The sequence below is a fragment of the Drosophila takahashii genome, unplaced genomic scaffold (genome assembly GCF_030179915.1).
Source record: "Drosophila takahashii strain IR98-3 E-12201 unplaced genomic scaffold, DtakHiC1v2 scaffold_144, whole genome shotgun sequence".
In the NCBI taxonomy this organism is placed as follows: domain Eukaryota; kingdom Metazoa; phylum Arthropoda; class Insecta; order Diptera; family Drosophilidae; genus Drosophila; species Drosophila takahashii.
Window position 1 is genome coordinate 16,440 of NW_027221663.1, and position 22,561 is coordinate 39,000.

General features: G+C 33.5%; 6 non-coding genes across 6 annotated transcripts; all 6 read left to right on the forward strand.

Moving 5' to 3' along the window:
- The first annotated feature begins 2,347 nt into the window (after positions 1–2,347).
- On the forward strand, positions 2,348–4,342 carry LOC138914213 (small subunit ribosomal RNA). Its single transcript, XR_011420076.1, has one exon. It is a non-coding gene; the product is annotated as a small subunit ribosomal RNA (ribosomal RNA).
- Positions 4,343–4,965: 623 nt separating this feature from the next.
- Positions 4,966–5,144, forward strand: LOC138914210 (5.8S ribosomal RNA). Its single transcript, XR_011420073.1, has one exon. It is a non-coding gene; the product is annotated as a 5.8S ribosomal RNA (ribosomal RNA).
- Positions 5,145–5,542: 398 nt separating this feature from the next.
- LOC138914206 (large subunit ribosomal RNA) lies at positions 5,543–9,499 on the forward strand. Its single transcript, XR_011420070.1, has one exon. It is a non-coding gene; the product is annotated as a large subunit ribosomal RNA (ribosomal RNA).
- A 5,629-nt stretch (positions 9,500–15,128) lies between these two features.
- LOC138914203 (small subunit ribosomal RNA) lies at positions 15,129–17,123 on the forward strand. Its single transcript, XR_011420067.1, has one exon. It is a non-coding gene; the product is annotated as a small subunit ribosomal RNA (ribosomal RNA).
- Positions 17,124–17,746: 623 nt separating this feature from the next.
- LOC138914211 (5.8S ribosomal RNA) lies at positions 17,747–17,925 on the forward strand. Its single transcript, XR_011420074.1, has one exon. It is a non-coding gene; the product is annotated as a 5.8S ribosomal RNA (ribosomal RNA).
- A 398-nt stretch (positions 17,926–18,323) lies between these two features.
- LOC138914207 (large subunit ribosomal RNA) lies at positions 18,324–22,280 on the forward strand. The gene has a single exon (XR_011420071.1). It is a non-coding gene; the product is annotated as a large subunit ribosomal RNA (ribosomal RNA).
- Positions 22,281–22,561: the final 281 nt, after the last annotated feature.

Genomic DNA, 22,561 nt, shown 5'->3' on the forward strand with positions numbered 1-22,561 from the left:
ATAATTCAATTATAGCGATATGGAAATACCATATTATATGTATAAAGAAAAAAAATGTATAATAAAATATACATTGACATACAAATATGGCTAGTTGTATGGATATGCCGTATTCATTATATGGATACGGCATATAGATTATATAAATATGACCAAAAAATATTTTATATTGATATGGCAAATAAAGAAATTACTTGAATATGGAAATAAAAGAAGTTATATTGATATGGAAGAAAATAATGAGTCATATAGATATGTTGGCATCAGTACGAAATATGCCCAATTTACATACACCGGGGCCGCAGTACGAAAAATACCCAATATTTAGACGTCGTGGCCAAAAACATATATAGGGAGGCAGTGCTCGCCGACCGGCCGTATTGTTCAAAATTTATGTTTATCATATTATTTTGGCAATGCTATATATAAATGATATCTTATACATATAATTCAATTATAGCGATATGGAAATACCATATTATATGTATAAAGAAAAAAAATGTATAATAAAATATACATTGACATACAAATATGGCTAGTTGTATGGATATGCCGTATTCATTATATGGATACGGCATATAGATTATATAAATATGACCAAAAAATATTTTATATTGATATGGCAAATAAAGAAATTACTTGAATCTGGAAATAAAAGAAGTTATATTGATATGGAAGAAAATAATGAGTCATATAGATATGTTGGCATCAGTACGAAATATGCCCAATTTACATACACCGGGGCCGCAGTACGAAAAATACCCAATATTTAGACGTCGTGGCCAAAAACATATATAGGGAGGCAGTGCTCGCCGACCGGCCGTATTGTTCAAAATTTATGTTTATCATATTATTTTGGCAATGCTATATATAAATGATATCTTATACATATAATTCAATTATAGCGATATGGAAATACCATATTATATGTATAAAGAAAAAAAATGTATAATAAAATATACATTGACATACAAATATGGCTAGTTGTATGGATATGCCGTATTCATTATATGGATACGGCATATAGATTATATGGATATGACCAAAAAATAATTCATAAAGAAATTATATGAATATGGCAGAAATAATTGGTTATATTAATATGATCAAATAATACTTTATATAAAAAAGTGAATATCTTTGGTTGGGTGGCAAAGAGAATTAAATATGCCCGATATATAGACGTCGTGGCCAAAAACTACTATAGGGTGAAGTGCTTGTCTGTTGGTCTATATATATACATATAATATTTTATGCGTACACATTATTATTATAGATAGTTAATATCTATCGTATGGGTGGCAAACGGAATTAAATAATTTCGATATTTAGACGTCGTGGCCAAAAACTACTATAGGATGGTCAGTGGTTGTCCACCAATTAATTATTGAACAAACCATATGAATATCATATGCTGTTGTCAATATAATGTATATCAATAATAATAAAAAATAAGGATGGTACAGTAAGTAGTCCATCTACTATTGAACAAAATATATTATAATATATACTTTTGTTATCAATAGAACAACATATATTAAAATCAAAATATTATCCGTATAAATTTGTTTCTTAAATGAAATTAAGACTTGGCTACGCGGTTAATATTATAAACCCATGATAATAAGGTGAAACAGAGGTCAAGTTTCTATTATATATAGAATAACAAATTGTTTCCGACTTTTATCGTTAATCTTTGGTGGCAGGTATATATGATAATTTATATTAAATTATTATATCCCCTGTCGTTTGGGCACAGAGTATCGCTTGCCGGTACAATGTGTTTACAAAAAGCATTATAATAAAATATAATTGCAATATTAGTGATCAAAATAATTTCATATGCGCTCGGTTTTATATCATATATTACCAGAGAGTTATATGGAAAAGATAAATTTTAAATTTATCATCAAAATGCAAATGATTTAACTCAATATTTATATTGGTTAAACAAAAATTGTACATGTGTGGATACAATAATTATGTATGTTGAACAAAAATGATATTTTAGAATGAAATATGTATATATAATATAATAAAAACTTATAGAAAGAACAATATATATTGAAAATTGTGTTATAAAAAAGTTGTACTTTTTCTTTAACATCAATTATAAACTTGTTATATTAGTGGCGAAACAAGTAAAAATTAAAGAACGTATACGAATGCCATATAAAAATGGCCGTATTCGAATTAAAATAGAATTATTTCACAAAGCAAAAAAAAAATATTGAATTAAAATCAATATTTAAGAAAAACCGAACATATAAAATGGAAATAAAATCTATTATATTTATATTACTAATTTCTATTCAAAAAATATGAATGAAATATGAACGAAAACATTATTCTGGTTGATCCTGCCAGTAGTTATATGCTTGTCTCAAAGATTAAGCCATGCATGTCTAAGTACACACGAATTAAAAGTGAAACCGCAAAAGGCTCATTATATCAGTTATGGTTCCTTAGATCGTTAACAGTTACTTGGATAACTGTGGTAATTCTAGAGCTAATACATGCAATTAAAACATGAACCTTATGGGACATGTGCTTTTATTAGGCTAAAACCAAGCGATCGCAAGATCGTTATATTGGTTGAACTCTAGATAACATGCAGATCGTATGGTCTTGTACCGACGACAGATCTTTCAAATGTCTGCCCTATCAACTTTTGATGGTAGTATCTAGGACTACCATGGTTGCAACGGGTAACGGGGAATCAGGGTTCGATTCCGGAGAGGGAGCCTGAGAAACGGCTACCACATCTAAGGAAGGCAGCAGGCGCGTAAATTACCCACTCCCAGCTCGGGGAGGTAGTGACGAAAAATAACAATACAGGACTCATATCCGAGGCCCTGTAATTGGAATGAGTACACTTTAAATCCTTTAACAAGGACCAATTGGAGGGCAAGTCTGGTGCCAGCAGCCGCGGTAATTCCAGCTCCAATAGCGTATATTAAAGTTGTTGCGGTTAAAACGTTCGTAGTTGAACTTGTGCTTCATACGGGTAGTACAACTTACAATTGTGGTTAGTACTATACCTTTATGTATGTAAGCGTATTACCGGTGGAGTTCTTATATGTGTTTAAATACTTGTATTTTTTCATATGTTCCTCCTATTTAAAAACCTGCATTAGTGCTCTTAAACGAGTGTTATTGTGGGCCGGTACAATTACTTTGAACAAATTAGAGTGCTTAAAGCAGGCTTCAAATGCCTGAATATTCTGTGCATGGGATAATGAAATAAGACCTCTGTTCTGCTTTCATTGGTTTTCAGATCAAGAGGTAATGATTAATAGAAGCAGTTTGGGGGCATTAGTATTACGACGCGAGAGGTGAAATTCTTGGACCGTCGTAAGACTAACTTAAGCGAAAGCATTTGCCAAAGATGTTTTCATTAATCAAGAACGAAAGTTAGAGGTTCGAAGGCGATCAGATACCGCCCTAGTTCTAACCATAAACGATGCCAGCTAGCAATTGGGTGTAGCTACTTTTATGGCTCTCTCAGTCGCTTCCCGGGAAACCAAAGCTTTTGGGCTCCGGGGGAAGTATGGTTGCAAAGCTGAAACTTAAAGGAATTGACGGAAGGGCACCACCAGGAGTGGAGCCTGCGGCTTAATTTGACTCAACACGGGAAAACTTACCAGGTCCGAACATAAGTGTGTAAGACAGATTGATAGCTCTTTCTCGAATCTATGGGTGGTGGTGCATGGCCGTTCTTAGTTCGTGGAGTGATTTGTCTGGTTAATTCCGATAACGAACGAGACTCAAATATATTAAATAGATATCTTCAGGATTATGGTGTTGAAGCTTATATAGCCTTCATTCATGGTGGCAGTAAAATGTTTATTGTGTTTGAATGTGTTTATATAAGTGGAGCCGTACCTGTTGGTTTGTCCCATTATAAGGACACTAGCTTCTTAAATGGACAAATTGCGTCTAGCAATAATGAGATTGAGCAATAACAGGTCTGTGATGCCCTTAGATGTCCTGGGCTGCACGCGCGCTACAATGAAAGTATCAACGTGTATTTCCTAGACCGAGAGGTCCGGGTAAACCGCTGAACCACTTTCATGCTTGGGATTGTGAACTGAAACTGTTCACATGAACTTGGAATTCCCAGTAAGTGTGAGTCATTAACTCGCATTGATTACGTCCCTGCCCTTTGTACACACCGCCCGTCGCTACTACCGATTGAATTATTTAGTGAGGTCTCCGGACGTGATCACTGTGACGCCTTGTGTGTTACGGTTGTTTCGCAAAAGTTGACCGAACTTGATTATTTAGAGGAAGTAAAAGTCGTAACAAGGTTTCCGTAGGTGAACCTGCGGAAGGATCATTATTGTATAATATCCTTACCGTTAATAAAAAAATTTGTTAATACAAATTTAATACAAATTACCAATATATATATATATATACATAATAATTATAATAATAATTATACCAAAAATATGATCTTAAAAGTAAAAGATCAAATAAATTTCGAACAAGCAAATCGAAATATTGTAATAATATAATATTATTACAAATAAATTAAATAGAAACAAACATAAAATTCGAACAAGCAAATCGAATTATTAATATAATAAAATATATTTTATATATTTATTATAAACTTTTGTGTGTATATGGACCATAATATACACGCGTTGCGAGATGTATTGGCCAACTAATTTGATGATGATCATACATTGGATAATGCAACAACCTAAAATATACAATGTTGTACCTGGTTTCAGGTTAATGTTTTATATAAAATTATCAATATATATTAACAAACAAATGCCATTACAAATAATACTTTGATATATATTGTTTATATAAAACTAAGACATTTCGCAGCATTTATTTTAGGTATATAAATACATTTATTGAAGGAATTGATATATGCCAGTAAAATGGTGTATTTTTAATTTCTTTCAATAAAAACATATTTGACCAAATTTAAAACCAATATTATAAAACTCTAAGCGGTGGATCACTCGGCTCATGGGTCGATGAAGAACGCAGCAAACTGTGCGTCATCGTGTGAACTGCAGGACACATGAACATCGACATTTTGAACGCATATCGCAGTCCATGCTGTTATGTACTTTAATTAATTTTATAGTGCTGCTTGGACTACATATGGTTGAGGGTTGTAAGACTATGCTAATTAAGTTGTTTATACAAATTTTATAATAAAATTTTATAAGCATATGGTATATTATTGGATAAAAATAATTTAATTATTTTATTCATAATATTAACAAATATATGAAAAACATTATCTCACAATAGTAATTAAACTTTGAGAAAAACGAAGAGGAATATTTTCTTTTTCAATCAAATAATACTGAGAAATGTCTAGCATAAAATATTATCTAGAATTGTCTCTTATTAATGATTTGAAATATGAAAAACGTTGACAATATTATTATTCTTCGTTAATTCGTTACAAATAAATGCCATTAATATATATATACGTCAGCTTTAAACGAATTTAATAAAATGTTTTATCATTATATATAAAGAATTAATTGCAAATAAAAGTTATATACAACCTCAACTCATATGGGACTACCCCCTGAATTTAAGCATATTAATTAGGGGAGGAAAAGAAACTAACAAGGATTTTCTTAGTAGCGGCGAGCGAAAAGAAATCAGTTCAGCACTAAGTCACTTTGTCTATATGGCAAATGTGAGATGCAGTGTATGGAGCGTCAATATTCTAGTATGAGAAATTAACGATTTAAGTCCTTCTTAAATGAGGCCATTTACCCATAGAGGGTGCCAGGCCCGTATAACGTTAATGATTACTAGATGATGTTTCCAAAGAGTCGTGTTGCTTGATAGTGCAGCACTAAGTGGGTGGTAAACTCCATCTAAAACTAAATATAACCATGAGACCGATAGTAAACAAGTACCGTGAGGGAAAGTTGAAAAGAACTCTGAATAGAGAGTTAAACAGTACGTGAAACTGCTTAGAGGTTAAGCCCGATGAACCTGAATATCCGTTATGGAAAATTCATCATTAAAATTGTAATATTTAAACAATATTATGATAATAGTGTGCATTTTTTCCATATAAGGACATTGTAATCTATTAGCATACCAAATTTATCATAAAATATAACTTATAGTTTATTCAAATTAAATTGCTTGCATTTTAACACAGAATAAATGTTATTAATTTGATAAAGTGCTGATAGATTTATATGAATACAGTGCGTTAATTTTTCGGAATTATATAATGGCATGATTATCATTGATTTTTGTGTTTATTATATGCACTTGTAGGATTAACAATGCGAAAGATTCAGGATACCTTCGGGACCCGTCTTGAAACACGGACCAAGGAGTCTAACATATGTGCAAGTTATTGGGATATAAACCTAATAGCGTAATTAACTTGACTAATAATGGGATTAGTTTTTTAACTATTTATAGCTAATTAACACAATCCCGGGGCGTTCTATATAGTTATGTATAATGATATTTATATTATTTATGCCTCTAACTGGAACGTACCTTGAGCATATATGCTGTGACCCGAAAGATGGTGAACTATACTTGATCAGGTTGAAGTCAGGGGAAACCCTGATGGAAGACCGAAACAGTTCTGACGTGCAAATCGATTGTCAGAATTGAGTATAGGGGCGAAAGACCAATCGAACCATCTAGTAGCTGGTTCCTTCCGAAGTTTCCCTCAGGATAGCTGGTGCATTTTAATATTATATAAAATAATCTTATCTGGTAAAGCGAATGATTAGAGGCCTTAGGGTCGAAACGATCTTAACCTATTCTCAAACTTTAAATGGGTAAGAACCTTAACTTTCTTGATATGAAGTTTAAGGTTATGATATAATGTGCCCAGTGGGCCACTTTTGGTAAGCAGAACTGGCGCTGTGGGATGAACCAAACGTAATGTTACGGTGCCCAAATTAACAACTCATGCAGATACCATGAAAGGCGTTGGTTGCTTAAAACAGCAGGACGGTGATCATGGAAGTCGAAATCCGCTAAGGAGTGTGTAACAACTCACCTGCCGAAGCAACTAGCCCTTAAAATGGATGGCGCTTAAGTTGTATACCTATACATTACCGCTAAAGTAGATGATTTATATTACTTGTGATATAAATTTTGAAACTTTAGTGAGTAGGAAGGTACAATGGTATGCGTAGAAGTGTTTGGCGTAAGCCTGCATGGAGCTGCCATTGGTACAGATCTTGGTGGTAGTAGCAAATAATCGAATGAGACCTTGGAGGACTGAAGTGGAGAAGGGTTTCGTGTGAACAGTGGTTGATCACGAGTTAGTCGGTCCTAAGTTCAAGGCGAAAGCCGAAAATTTTCAAGTAAAACCAAAAACGCAATATATACAAATCAAGCTAATATAATATACTTGAATAATTTTGAACGAAAGGGAATACGGTTCCAATTCCGTAACCTGTTGAGTATCCGTTTGTTATTAAATATGGGCCTCGTGCTCATCCTGGCAACAGGAACGACCATAAAGAAGCCGTCGAGAGATATCGGAAGAGTTTTCTTTTCTGTTTTATAGCCGTACTACCATGGAAGTCTTTCGCAGAGAGATATGGTAGATGGGCTAGAAGAGCATGACATATACTGTTGTGTCGATATTTTCTCCTCGGACCTTGAAAATTTATGGTGGGGACACGCAAACTTCTCAACAGGCCGTACCAATATCCGCAGCTGGTCTCCAAGGTGAAGAGTCTCTAGTCGATAGAATAATGTAGGTAAGGGAAGTCGGCAAATTAGATCCGTAACTTCGGGATAAGGATTGGCTCTGAAGATTGAGATAGTCGGGCTTGATTGGGAAACAATAACATGGTTTATGTGCTCGTTCTGGGTAAATAGAGTTTCTAGCATTTATGTTAGTTACTTGTTCCCCGGATAGTTAGTTACGTAGCCAATTGTGGAACTTTCTTGCTAAAATTTTTAAGAATACTAATTGGGTCAAACCAATTAGTTCTTATTAATTATAACGATTATCAATTAACAATCAATTCAGAACTGGCACGGACTTGGGGAATCCGACTGTCTAATTAAAACAAAGCATTGTGATGGCCCTAGCGGGTGTTGACACAATGTGATTTCTGCCCAGTGCTCTGAATGTCAAAGTGAAGAAATTCAAGTAAGCGCGGGTCAACGGCGGGAGTAACTATGACTCTCTTAAGGTAGCCAAATGCCTCGTCATCTAATTAGTGACGCGCATGAATGGATTAACGAGATTCCTACTGTCCCTATCTACTATCTAGCGAAACCACAGCCAAGGGAACGGGCTTGGAATAATTAGCGGGGAAAGAAGACCCTTTTGAGCTTGACTCTAATCTGGCAGTGTAAGGAGACATAAGAGGTGTAGAATAAGTGGGAGATATTAGACTTCGGTTTGGTATCGTCAATGAAATACCACTACTCTTATTGTTTCCTTACTTACTTGATTAAATGGAACGTGTATCATTTCCTAGCCATTATACGGATATATTTATTATATCTTATGGTATTGGGTTTTGATGCAAGCTTCTTGATCAAAGTATCACGAGTTTGTTATATAATCGCAAACAAATTCTTTAATAAAACGGTGCATTTATGTATTTTTGATTTGAAAATTTGGTATAACTCCAATTACTCAGGTATGATCCAATTCAAGGACATTGCCAGGTAGGGAGTTTGACTGGGGCGGTACATCTCTCAAATAATAACGGAGGTGTCCCAAGGCCAGCTCAGTGCGGACAGAAACCACACATAGAGCAAAAGGGCAAATGCTGACTTGATCTCGGTGTTCAGTACACACAGGGACAGCAAAAGCTCGGCCTATCGATCCTTTTGGTTTAAAGAGTTTTTAACAAGAGGTGTCAGAAAAGTTACCATAGGGATAACTGGCTTGTGGCGGCCAAGCGTTCATAGCGACGTCGCTTTTTGATCCTTCGATGTCGGCTCTTCCTATCATTGTGAAGCAAAATTCACCAAGCGTTGGATTGTTCACCCATGCAAGGGAACGTGAGCTGGGTTTAGACCGTCGTGAGACAGGTTAGTTTTACCCTACTAATGACAAAACGTTGTTGCGACAGCATTCCTGCGTAGTACGAGAGGAACCGCAGGTACGGACCAATGGCACAATACTTGTTCGAGCGAACAGTGGTATGACGCTACGTCCGTTGGATTATGCCTGAACGCCTCTAAGGTCGTATCCGTGCTGGACTGCAATGATAAATAAGGGGCAATTTGCATTGTATGGCTTCTAAACCATTTAAAGTTTATAATTTACTTTATAAACGACAATGGATGTGATGCCAATGTAATTTGTAACATAGTAAATTGGGAGGATCTTCGATCACCTGATGCCGCGCTAGTTACATATAAAAGCATTATTTAATACAATGACAAAGCCTAGAATCAATTGTAAACGACTTTTGTAACAGGCAAGGTGTTGTAAGTGGTTGAGCAGCTGCCATACTGCGATCCACTGAAGCTTATCCTTTGCTTGATGATTCGATAATAAACATAAATTTAATTGTGTTTATTTTGTTTGGCTTTTTTAAGTCAGAATATATATATATATAAAATATATATATATAAAATAATAATTATATTTAAATAAATTTTATTTAAATATATTTAACAATGGTAGCCATATGTATCGTCATCCTATTAGTGACGCGTATAAAAATATTCTAAGTCCGAACATGCAAATAAGAGACATATGCAAGTATATGTACTTCTTAAGGTAGCCAACTGAATCGTCATCCTATTAGTGACGTGTATACAAATATTCTAAGTCCGAACATACAAGTAAGAGACATATGCAAGTATATGTACCTCTTAAGGTAGCCAACTGAATCGTCATCCTATTAGTGACGTGTATAAAAATATTCTAAGTCCGAACATACAAGTAAGAGACATATGCAAGTATATGTACCTCTTAAGGTAGCCAACTGAATCGTCATCCTATTAGTGACGTGTATAAAAATATTCTAAGTCCGAACATACAAGTAAGAGACATATGCAAGTATATGTACCTCTTAAGGTAGCCAACTGAATCGTCATCCTATTAGTGACGCGTATAAAAATATTCTAAGTCCGAACATGCAAATAAGAGACATATGCAAGTATATGTACCTCTTAAGGTAGCCAACTGAATCGTCATCCTATTAGTGACGTGTATAAAAATATTCTAAGTCCGAACATACAAGTAAGAGACATATGCAAGTATATGTACCTCTTAAGGTAGCCAACTGAATCGTCATCCTATTAGTGACGTGTATAAAAATATTCTAAGTCCGAACATACAAGTAAGAGACATATGCAAGTATATGTACCTCTTAAGGTAGCCAACTGAATCGTCATCCTATTAGTGACGTGTATAAAAATATTCCAAGTCCAAACATGAGTTATATGGATATGAAAATAATATTAAGTTCTAGTATGGATATGAAAAAAAATGAGTTATATGGATATGGGAAAAATAACAAGTTCTAGTATGGATATGAAAAAAATGAGTTATGTGGATATGGGAAAAATAATAAGTTCTAGTATGGATATGAAAAAAAAATGAGTTATATGGATATGGAAAAGAATACAGAGTTCTAGTATGGATATGGAAAAATGAGTTATATGAATATGGGAAAAATGATAAGTTCTAGTATGGATATGAAAAAATATTGAGTTATATGGATATTAAAGAAATAATAAGTTCTAGTATGGATATGGAATAAAATGAGTTATATAGATATGGCAAAAAATTTAATGTTCTAGTATGGATATGAAAAAAATTAGTTATATGAATATGGGAAAATTTATAAGTTCTAGTATGGATATGGGAAAAATAATAAGTTCTAGTATGGATATAAAAAAATATTGAGTTATATGGATATTAAAGAAATAATAAGTTCTAGTATGGATATGGAAAAAAATTAGTTATATTGATATGCTAAATAATGAGTTATATGCATATGGGAAAAATACTAAGTTGTAGTATGGATATGGGAAGAATACTGAGTTCTAGTATGGATATGGGAAAAATAATCAGTTCTAGTATGGATATGAAAAAATATTGAGTTTTATGGATATTGAAGAGATAATAAGCTCTAGTATGGATATGGAAAAAATTAATTATATTGTAATAGTAAATAATAAGTTATATGGATATAGGAAGAAAATTAGGTTCTAGTATGGATATGAAAAAAATTAGTTCTATGGATATGGGAAAAATAAAAAGTTCTGGTATGGATATGGAAAAATATTAAGTTATATGGATATTAAAGAAATAATAAGTTCTAGTATGGATATGGAATAAAATGAGTTATATAGATATGGCAAAAATATAATGTTCTAGTATGGATATGAAAAAAATTAGTTATATGAATATGGGAAAATTTATAAGTTCTAGTATGGATATGGGAAAAAGAATAAGTTCTAGTATGGATATGAAAAAATATTGAGTTATATGAATATTAAAGAAATAATAAGTTCTAGTATGAATATGGAAAAATATTATTTATATTGATATGGTAAATAATGATTTATATGGATATGGGATAAATACTAAATTCTAGTGTGGATATGGAAAAAACGAGTTATATGGATATGGGAAAAATAATAAGTTCAAGTATGGATATGGAAAAAAATTAGTTTAATAGTTATAGGTATGGAAAAAAATTAATTATATAGATATAGAACAAAAAATAAGTTATATGGATATGGTGGCATCAGTACGAAATATGCCCAATTTACATACACCGGAGCCGCAGTACGATAAATACCCAATATTTAGACGTCGTGGCCAAAAACATATATAGGGAGGCAGTGCTCGCCGACCGGTTGTATTGTTCAAAATTTATGTTTTCATATTATTTTGGCAATGCTATATATAAATGATATCTTATACATATAATTCAATTATAGCGATATGGAAATACCATATTATATGTATAAAGAAAAAAAATGTATAATAAAATATACATTGACATACAAATATGGCTAGTTGTATGGATATGCCGTATTCATTATATGGATACGGCATATAGATTATATAAATATGACCAAAAAATATTTTATATTGATATGGCAAATAAAGAAATTACTTGAATATGGAAATAAAAGAAGTTATATTGATATGGAAGAAAATAATGAGTCATATAGATATGTTGGCATCAGTACGAAATATGCCCAATTTACATACACCGGGGCCGCAGTACGAAAAATACCCAATATTTAGACGTCGTGGCCAAAAACATATATAGGGAGGCAGTGCTCGCCGACCGGCCGTATTGTTCAAAATTTATGTTTATCATATTATTTTGGCAATGCTATATATAAATGATATCTTATACATATAATTCAATTATAGCGATATGGAAATACCATATTATATGTATAAAGAAAAAAAATGTATAATAAAATATACATTGACATACAAATATGGCTAGTTGTATGGATATGCCGTATTCATTATATGGATACGGCATATAGATTATATAAATATGACCAAAAAATATTTTATATTGATATGGCAAATAAAGAAATTACTTGAATATGGAAATAAAAGAAGTTATATTGATATGGAAGAAAATAATGAGTCATATAGATATGTTGGCATCAGTACGAAATATGCCCAATTTACATACACCGGGGCCGCAGTACGAAAAATACCCAATATTTAGACGTCGTGGCCAAAAACATATATAGGGAGGCAGTGCTCGCCGACCGGCCGTATTGTTCAAAATTTATGTTTATCATATTATTTTGGCAATGCTATATATAAATGATATCTTATACATATAATTCAATTATAGCGATATGGAAATACCATATTATATGTATAAAGAAAAAAAATGTATAATAAAATATACATTGACATACAAATATGGCTAGTTGTATGGATATGCCGTATTCATTATATGGATACGGCATATAGATTATATAAATATGACCAAAAAATATTTTATATTGATATGGCAAATAAAGAAATTACTTGAATATGGAAATAAAAGAAGTTATATTGATATGGAAGAAAATAATGAGTCATATAGATATGTTGGCATCAGTACGAAATATGCCCAATTTACATACACCGGGGCCGCAGTACGAAAAATACCCAATATTTAGACGTCGTGGCCAAAAACATATATAGGGAGGCAGTGCTCGCCGACCGGCCGTATTGTTCAAAATTTATGTTTATCATATTATTTTGGCAATGCTATATATAAATGATATCTTATACATATAATTCAATTATAGCGATATGGAAATACCATATTATATGTATAAAGAAAAAAAATGTATAATAAAATATACATTGACATACAAATATGGCTAGTTGTATGGATATGGCGTATTAAATATATGGATACGGCATATAGATTATATAAATATGACAAAAAAATATTTTATATTGATATGGCAAATAAAGAAATTACTTGAATATGGAAATAAATGAAGTTATATTGATATGGAAGAAAATAATGAGTCATATAGATATGTTGGCATCAGTACGAAATATGCCCAATTTACATACACCGGGGCCGCAGTACGAAAAATACCCAATATTTAGACGTCGTGGCCAAAAACATATATAGGGAGGCAGTGCTCGCCGACCGGCCGTATTGTTCAAAATTTATGTTTATCATATTATTTTGGCAATGCTATATATAAATGATATCTTATACATATAATTCAATTATAGCGATATGGAAATACCATATTATATGTATAACGAAAAAAAATGTATAATAAAATATACATTGACATACAAATATGGCTAGTTGTATGGATATGCCGTATTCATTATATGGATACGGCATATAGATTATATGGATATGACCAAAAAATAATTCATAAAGAAATTATATGAATATGGCAGAAATAATTGGTTATATTAATATGATCAAATAATACTTTATATAAAAAAGTGAATATCTTTGGTTGGGTGGCAAAGAGAATTAAATATGCCCGATATATAGACGTCGTGGCCAAAAACTACTATAGGGTGAAGTGCTTGTCTGTTGGTCTATATATATACATATAATATTTTATGCGTACACATTATTATTATAGATAGTTAATATCTATCGTATGGGTGGCAAACGGAATTAAATAATTTCGATATTTAGACGTCGTGGCCAAAAACTACTATAGGATGGTCAGTGGTTGTCCACCAATTAATTATTGAACAAACCATATGAATATCATATGCTGTTGTCAATATAATGTATATCAATAATAATAAAAAATAAGGATGGTACAGTAAGTAGTCCATCTACTATTGAACAAAATATATTATAATATATACTTTTGTTATCAATAGAACAACATATATTAAAATCAAAATATTATCCGTATAAATTTGTTTCTTAAATGAAATTAAGACTTGGCTACGCGGTTAATATTATAAACCCATGATAATAAGGTGAAACAGAGGTCAAGTTTCTATTATATATAGAATAACAAATTGTTTCCGACTTTTATCGTTAATCTTTGGTGGCAGGTATATATGATAATTTATATTAAATTATTATATCCCCTGTCGTTTGGGCACAGAGTATCGCTTGCCGGTACAATGTGTTTACAAAAAGCATTATAATAAAATATAATTGCAATATTAGTGATCAAAATAATTTCATATGCGCTCGGTTTTATATCATATATTACCAGAGAGTTATATGGAAAAGATAAATTTTAAATTTATCATCAAAATGCAAATGATTTAACTCAATATTTATATTGGTTAAACAAAAATTGTACATGTGTGGATACAATAATTATGTATGTTGAACAAAAATGATATTTTAGAATGAAATATGTATATATAATATAATAAAAACTTATAGAAAGAACAATATATATTGAAAATTGTGTTATAAAAAAGTTGTACTTTTTCTTTAACATCAATTATAAACTTGTTATATTAGTGGCGAAACAAGTAAAAATTAAAGAACGTATACGAATGCCATATAAAAATGGCCGTATTCGAATTAAAATAGAATTATTTCACAAAGCAAAAAAAAATATTGAATTAAAATCAATATTTAAGAAAAACCGAACATATAAAATGGAAATAAAATCTATTATATTTATATTACTAATTTCTATTCAAAAAATATGAATGAAATATGAACGAAAACATTATTCTGGTTGATCCTGCCAGTAGTTATATGCTTGTCTCAAAGATTAAGCCATGCATGTCTAAGTACACACGAATTAAAAGTGAAACCGCAAAAGGCTCATTATATCAGTTATGGTTCCTTAGATCGTTAACAGTTACTTGGATAACTGTGGTAATTCTAGAGCTAATACATGCAATTAAAACATGAACCTTATGGGACATGTGCTTTTATTAGGCTAAAACCAAGCGATCGCAAGATCGTTATATTGGTTGAACTCTAGATAACATGCAGATCGTATGGTCTTGTACCGACGACAGATCTTTCAAATGTCTGCCCTATCAACTTTTGATGGTAGTATCTAGGACTACCATGGTTGCAACGGGTAACGGGGAATCAGGGTTCGATTCCGGAGAGGGAGCCTGAGAAACGGCTACCACATCTAAGGAAGGCAGCAGGCGCGTAAATTACCCACTCCCAGCTCGGGGAGGTAGTGACGAAAAATAACAATACAGGACTCATATCCGAGGCCCTGTAATTGGAATGAGTACACTTTAAATCCTTTAACAAGGACCAATTGGAGGGCAAGTCTGGTGCCAGCAGCCGCGGTAATTCCAGCTCCAATAGCGTATATTAAAGTTGTTGCGGTTAAAACGTTCGTAGTTGAACTTGTGCTTCATACGGGTAGTACAACTTACAATTGTGGTTAGTACTATACCTTTATGTATGTAAGCGTATTACCGGTGGAGTTCTTATATGTGTTTAAATACTTGTATTTTTTCATATGTTCCTCCTATTTAAAAACCTGCATTAGTGCTCTTAAACGAGTGTTATTGTGGGCCGGTACAATTACTTTGAACAAATTAGAGTGCTTAAAGCAGGCTTCAAATGCCTGAATATTCTGTGCATGGGATAATGAAATAAGACCTCTGTTCTGCTTTCATTGGTTTTCAGATCAAGAGGTAATGATTAATAGAAGCAGTTTGGGGGCATTAGTATTACGACGCGAGAGGTGAAATTCTTGGACCGTCGTAAGACTAACTTAAGCGAAAGCATTTGCCAAAGATGTTTTCATTAATCAAGAACGAAAGTTAGAGGTTCGAAGGCGATCAGATACCGCCCTAGTTCTAACCATAAACGATGCCAGCTAGCAATTGGGTGTAGCTACTTTTATGGCTCTCTCAGTCGCTTCCCGGGAAACCAAAGCTTTTGGGCTCCGGGGGAAGTATGGTTGCAAAGCTGAAACTTAAAGGAATTGACGGAAGGGCACCACCAGGAGTGGAGCCTGCGGCTTAATTTGACTCAACACGGGAAAACTTACCAGGTCCGAACATAAGTGTGTAAGACAGATTGATAGCTCTTTCTCGAATCTATGGGTGGTGGTGCATGGCCGTTCTTAGTTCGTGGAGTGATTTGTCTGGTTAATTCCGATAACGAACGAGACTCAAATATATTAAATAGATATCTTCAGGATTATGGTGTTGAAGCTTATATAGCCTTCATTCATGGTGGCAGTAAAATGTTTATTGTGTTTGAATGTGTTTATATAAGTGGAGCCGTACCTGTTGGTTTGTCCCATTATAAGGACACTAGCTTCTTAAATGGACAAATTGCGTCTAGCAATAATGAGATTGAGCAATAACAGGTCTGTGATGCCCTTAGATGTCCTGGGCTGCACGCGCGCTACAATGAAAGTATCAACGTGTATTTCCTAGACCGAGAGGTCCGGGTAAACCGCTGAACCACTTTCATGCTTGGGATTGTGAACTGAAACTGTTCACATGAACTTGGAATTCCCAGTAAGTGTGAGTCATTAACTCGCATTGATTACGTCCCTGCCCTTTGTACACACCGCCCGTCGCTACTACCGATTGAATTATTTAGTGAGGTCTCCGGACGTGATCACTGTGACGCCTTGTGTGTTACGGTTGTTTCGCAAAAGTTGACCGAACTTGATTATTTAGAGGAAGTAAAAGTCGTAACAAGGTTTCCGTAGGTGAACCTGCGGAAGGATCATTATTGTATAATATCCTTACCGTTAATAAAAAAATTTGTTAATACAAATTTAATACAAATTACCAATATATATATATATATACATAATAATTATAATAATAATTATACCAAAAATATGATCTTAAAAGTAAAAGATCAAATAAATTTCGAACAAGCAAATCGAAATATTGTAATAATATAATATTATTACAAATAAATTAAATAGAAACAAACATAAAATTCGAACAAGCAAATCGAATTATTAATATAATAAAATATATTTTATATATTTATTATAAACTTTTGTGTGTATATGGACCATAATATACACGCGTTGCGAGATGTATTGGCCAACTAATTTGATGATGATCATACATTGGATAATGCAACAACCTAAAATATACAATGTTGTACCTGGTTTCAGGTTAATGTTTTATATAAAATTATCAATATATATTAACAAACAAATGCCATTACAAATAATACTTTGATATATATTGTTTATATAAAACTAAGACATTTCGCAGCATTTATTTTAGGTATATAAATACATTTATTGAAGGAATTGATATATGCCAGTAAAATGGTGTATTTTTAATTTCTTTCAATAAAAACATATTTGACCAAATTTAAAACCAATATTATAAAACTCTAAGCGGTGGATCACTCGGCTCATGGGTCGATGAAGAACGCAGCAAACTGTGCGTCATCGTGTGAACTGCAGGACACATGAACATCGACATTTTGAACGCATATCGCAGTCCATGCTGTTATGTACTTTAATTAATTTTATAGTGCTGCTTGGACTACATATGGTTGAGGGTTGTAAGACTATGCTAATTAAGTTGTTTATACAAATTTTATAATAAAATTTTATAAGCATATGGTATATTATTGGATAAAAATAATTTAATTATTTTATTCATAATATTAACAAATATATGAAAAACATTATCTCACAATAGTAATTAAACTTTGAGAAAAACGAAGAGGAATATTTTCTTTTTCAATCAAATAATACTGAGAAATGTCTAGCATAAAATATTATCTAGAATTGTCTCTTATTAATGATTTGAAATATGAAAAACGTTGACAATATTATTATTCTTCGTTAATTCGTTACAAATAAATGCCATTAATATATATATACGTCAGCTTTAAACGAATTTAATAAAATGTTTTATCATTATATATAAAGAATTAATTGCAAATAAAAGTTATATACAACCTCAACTCATATGGGACTACCCCCTGAATTTAAGCATATTAATTAGGGGAGGAAAAGAAACTAACAAGGATTTTCTTAGTAGCGGCGAGCGAAAAGAAATCAGTTCAGCACTAAGTCACTTTGTCTATATGGCAAATGTGAGATGCAGTGTATGGAGCGTCAATATTCTAGTATGAGAAATTAACGATTTAAGTCCTTCTTAAATGAGGCCATTTACCCATAGAGGGTGCCAGGCCCGTATAACGTTAATGATTACTAGATGATGTTTCCAAAGAGTCGTGTTGCTTGATAGTGCAGCACTAAGTGGGTGGTAAACTCCATCTAAAACTAAATATAACCATGAGACCGATAGTAAACAAGTACCGTGAGGGAAAGTTGAAAAGAACTCTGAATAGAGAGTTAAACAGTACGTGAAACTGCTTAGAGGTTAAGCCCGATGAACCTGAATATCCGTTATGGAAAATTCATCATTAAAATTGTAATATTTAAACAATATTATGATAATAGTGTGCATTTTTTCCATATAAGGACATTGTAATCTATTAGCATACCAAATTTATCATAAAATATAACTTATAGTTTATTCAAATTAAATTGCTTGCATTTTAACACAGAATAAATGTTATTAATTTGATAAAGTGCTGATAGATTTATATGAATACAGTGCGTTAATTTTTCGGAATTATATAATGGCATGATTATCATTGATTTTTGTGTTTATTATATGCACTTGTAGGATTAACAATGCGAAAGATTCAGGATACCTTCGGGACCCGTCTTGAAACACGGACCAAGGAGTCTAACATATGTGCAAGTTATTGGGATATAAACCTAATAGCGTAATTAACTTGACTAATAATGGGATTAGTTTTTTAACTATTTATAGCTAATTAACACAATCCCGGGGCGTTCTATATAGTTATGTATAATGATATTTATATTATTTATGCCTCTAACTGGAACGTACCTTGAGCATATATGCTGTGACCCGAAAGATGGTGAACTATACTTGATCAGGTTGAAGTCAGGGGAAACCCTGATGGAAGACCGAAACAGTTCTGACGTGCAAATCGATTGTCAGAATTGAGTATAGGGGCGAAAGACCAATCGAACCATCTAGTAGCTGGTTCCTTCCGAAGTTTCCCTCAGGATAGCTGGTGCATTTTAATATTATATAAAATAATCTTATCTGGTAAAGCGAATGATTAGAGGCCTTAGGGTCGAAACGATCTTAACCTATTCTCAAACTTTAAATGGGTAAGAACCTTAACTTTCTTGATATGAAGTTTAAGGTTATGATATAATGTGCCCAGTGGGCCACTTTTGGTAAGCAGAACTGGCGCTGTGGGATGAACCAAACGTAATGTTACGGTGCCCAAATTAACAACTCATGCAGATACCATGAAAGGCGTTGGTTGCTTAAAACAGCAGGACGGTGATCATGGAAGTCGAAATCCGCTAAGGAGTGTGTAACAACTCACCTGCCGAAGCAACTAGCCCTTAAAATGGATGGCGCTTAAGTTGTATACCTATACATTACCGCTAAAGTAGATGATTTATATTACTTGTGATATAAATTTTGAAACTTTAGTGAGTAGGAAGGTACAATGGTATGCGTAGAAGTGTTTGGCGTAAGCCTGCATGGAGCTGCCATTGGTACAGATCTTGGTGGTAGTAGCAAATAATCGAATGAGACCTTGGAGGACTGAAGTGGAGAAGGGTTTCGTGTGAACAGTGGTTGATCACGAGTTAGTCGGTCCTAAGTTCAAGGCGAAAGCCGAAAATTTTCAAGTAAAACCAAAAACGCAATATATACAAATCAAGCTAATATAATATACTTGAATAATTTTGAACGAAAGGGAATACGGTTCCAATTCCGTAACCTGTTGAGTATCCGTTTGTTATTAAATATGGGCCTCGTGCTCATCCTGGCAACAGGAACGACCATAAAGAAGCCGTCGAGAGATATCGGAAGAGTTTTCTTTTCTGTTTTATAGCCGTACTACCATGGAAGTCTTTCGCAGAGAGATATGGTAGATGGGCTAGAAGAGCATGACATATACTGTTGTGTCGATATTTTCTCCTCGGACCTTGAAAATTTATGGTGGGGACACGCAAACTTCTCAACAGGCCGTACCAATATCCGCAGCTGGTCTCCAAGGTGAAGAGTCTCTAGTCGATAGAATAATGTAGGTAAGGGAAGTCGGCAAATTAGATCCGTAACTTCGGGATAAGGATTGGCTCTGAAGATTGAGATAGTCGGGCTTGATTGGGAAACAATAACATGGTTTATGTGCTCGTTCTGGGTAAATAGAGTTTCTAGCATTTATGTTAGTTACTTGTTCCCCGGATAGTTAGTTACGTAGCCAATTGTGGAACTTTCTTGCTAAAATTTTTAAGAATACTAATTGGGTCAAACCAATTAGTTCTTATTAATTATAACGATTATCAATTAACAATCAATTCAGAACTGGCACGGACTTGGGGAATCCGACTGTCTAATTAAAACAAAGCATTGTGATGGCCCTAGCGGGTGTTGACACAATGTGATTTCTGCCCAGTGCTCTGAATGTCAAAGTGAAGAAATTCAAGTAAGCGCGGGTCAACGGCGGGAGTAACTATGACTCTCTTAAGGTAGCCAAATGCCTCGTCATCTAATTAGTGACGCGCATGAATGGATTAACGAGATTCCTACTGTCCCTATCTACTATCTAGCGAAACCACAGCCAAGGGAACGGGCTTGGAATAATTAGCGGGGAAAGAAGACCCTTTTGAGCTTGACTCTAATCTGGCAGTGTAAGGAGACATAAGAGGTGTAGAATAAGTGGGAGATATTAGACTTCGGTTTGGTATCGTCAATGAAATACCACTACTCTTATTGTTTCCTTACTTACTTGATTAAATGGAACGTGTATCATTTCCTAGCCATTATACGGATATATTTATTATATCTTATGGTATTGGGTTTTGATGCAAGCTTCTTGATCAAAGTATCACGAGTTTGTTATATAATCGCAAACAAATTCTTTAATAAAACGGTGCATTTATGTATTTTTGATTTGAAAATTTGGTATAACTCCAATTACTCAGGTATGATCCAATTCAAGGACATTGCCAGGTAGGGAGTTTGACTGGGGCGGTACATCTCTCAAATAATAACGGAGGTGTCCCAAGGCCAGCTCAGTGCGGACAGAAACCACACATAGAGCAAAAGGGCAAATGCTGACTTGATCTCGGTGTTCAGTACACACAGGGACAGCAAAAGCTCGGCCTATCGATCCTTTTGGTTTAAAGAGTTTTTAACAAGAGGTGTCAGAAAAGTTACCATAGGGATAACTGGCTTGTGGCGGCCAAGCGTTCATAGCGACGTCGCTTTTTGATCCTTCGATGTCGGCTCTTCCTATCATTGTGAAGCAAAATTCACCAAGCGTTGGATTGTTCACCCATGCAAGGGAACGTGAGCTGGGTTTAGACCGTCGTGAGACAGGTTAGTTTTACCCTACTAATGACAAAACGTTGTTGCGACAGCATTCCTGCGTAGTACGAGAGGAACCGCAGGTACGGACCAATGGCACAATACTTGTTCGAGCGAACAGTGGTATGACGCTACGTCCGTTGGATTATGCCTGAACGCCTCTAAGGTCGTATCCGTGCTGGACTGCAATGATAAATAAGGGGCAATTTGCATTGTATGGCTTCTAAACCATTTAAAGTTTATAATTTACTTTATAAACGACAATGGATGTGATGCCAATGTAATTTGTAACATAGTAAATTGGGAGGATCTTCGATCACCTGATGCCGCGCTAGTTACATATAAAAGCATTATTTAATACAATGACAAAGCCTAGAATCAATTGTAAACGACTTTTGTAACAGGCAAGGTGTTGTAAGTGGTTGAGCAGCTGCCATACTGCGATCCACTGAAGCTTATCCTTTGCTTGATGATTCGATAATAAACATAAATTTAATTGTGTTTATTTTGTTTGGCTTTTTTAAGTCAGAATATATATATATATAAAATATATATATATAAAATAATAATTATATTTAAATAAATTTTATTTAAATATATTTAACAATGGTAGCCATATGTATCGTCATCCTATTAGTGACGCGTATAAAAATATTCTAAGTCCGAACATGCAAATAAGAGACATATGCAAGTATATGTACTTCTTAAGGTAGCCAACTGAATCGTCATCCTATTAGTGACGTGTATACAAATATTCTA